The sequence below is a fragment of the Cynara cardunculus genome, assembly GCF_001531365.2.
Source record: "Cynara cardunculus var. scolymus isolate 2C chromosome LG 11, CcrdV1, whole genome shotgun sequence".
NCBI lineage: Eukaryota > Viridiplantae > Streptophyta > Magnoliopsida > Asterales > Asteraceae > Cynara > Cynara cardunculus.
Window position 1 is genome coordinate 8,764,249 of NC_037538.1, and position 1,581 is coordinate 8,765,829.

Here is a 1,581-nt window from a genome sequence, read left to right on the forward strand (position 1 = left end):
CTTTGAAGCATTTGAAGCATTCAATGCTCTTGATGATCCCAGAGCAGTTTACAGTCTCAAATATATGCTGCTATGCAAAATCATGGTGAAGAAACTGTCTCAGATGATATTGGACAAGAAGTTTGCTGGAACCATGGATCAGGGCGTTGGGTGTCTCATCATCTTTGACGATCCAAAGTTAGATGCGATCTATCCTTCAACACTCGAGAGTATGATCACAGTGTAACATAGTGTATCACAATGTTCGGTTTCATTATTTTTGCTTGTTTTATCAAGGTGTATCACATGTTTTTATGGTTTGAGTTGGTATCACAATAGTATCACAGTATATCACAATGAGTATCACATTGTGTATCTTTGTGATTAATTGGTACCTAACGGAATAATGTTGGCCGGAGGCCGGAGATTGGAGGTCGGAGAGAAGAGGTCGGAGAGAGGAGAGATGAGTTTTTTAAAAATACCTAAAATGCCCTCTAATTATAATTTTAACTTAAAATACCATAATTTATAATTTCCTAAAATGTCTCAAATCTCGATCTTGAATTATTAGTTAAATTACTGTTATTGAAAGCACACAGACTTTAAAAGTTGATAAATCATTGGAGAGAAAGTCCATGCTCTTATTGTGAAACTATTTTTCATACGTTATGTACATTGATATCTTTTAGGTCTAATTTTATGTAGGAAATAAATTACGTAATTTAGATGATTTTACATAATTCATGATTTTATTATGTTTTATTTTTCAAATGTAAAAGAATAGGTCCGCTATCCCGTGGGAAAGCCCGGCTCATTTATAAAGCGGGTATGGGCAAGTCCACAAGCCCGTAAAAACGGGCTTGAGTTTGCTATATTAGGCCCATTGGATAAAAAAGTTATGTTAAGCTTGGTCTAGGCCTGACCCAAGCCTGTAAATGATCACCTCTAGTTACAACAAATTTAACGAAATTATCAATGTCTCACAATTATGCAAAACTAGGTAAAAACACTGAATTTGCATGATAAATCAAATATTTTAATGAAATATATGTAGAGATAAATCGATATATTACAAGTTGTGACAAGAATTCTCATTATACACCAAATGTTTATAATCATTAGTCTCACACATTTCTTTTATCATTTTGAGTCAATTACAAAGTTTGATGATGTAGATCTTATTAATTAATTATATGTATCAAAAGAAACAATCGAGAATGATGAAACCACTTCATATCAAATGTAATATATATATATATATATATATATATATATCTTTATATCTTTATCTTTCTTTATATGTATACAAAATGGAGATGGGAGGAATGATGACTTTGATAATTAAAAGGTTAAAAATATATTTTGACCAACACTTCAATAGAAAAATTTACAAAACATGACATAAATCTTTATATATATATATATATAGAGGGTGGTTCAAATACTAACCCAATATTTTGTACTAACTTACTAACCCGATCTTGACCGTTCATATGATCATCTAACGGTCCTTATTAAATCAGAGTAAAAAAATAATAAATTAATTAATAATTAGTGAAATGTATATGAACAATAGATTCAGAGGATATTTTTGTCAAAAAA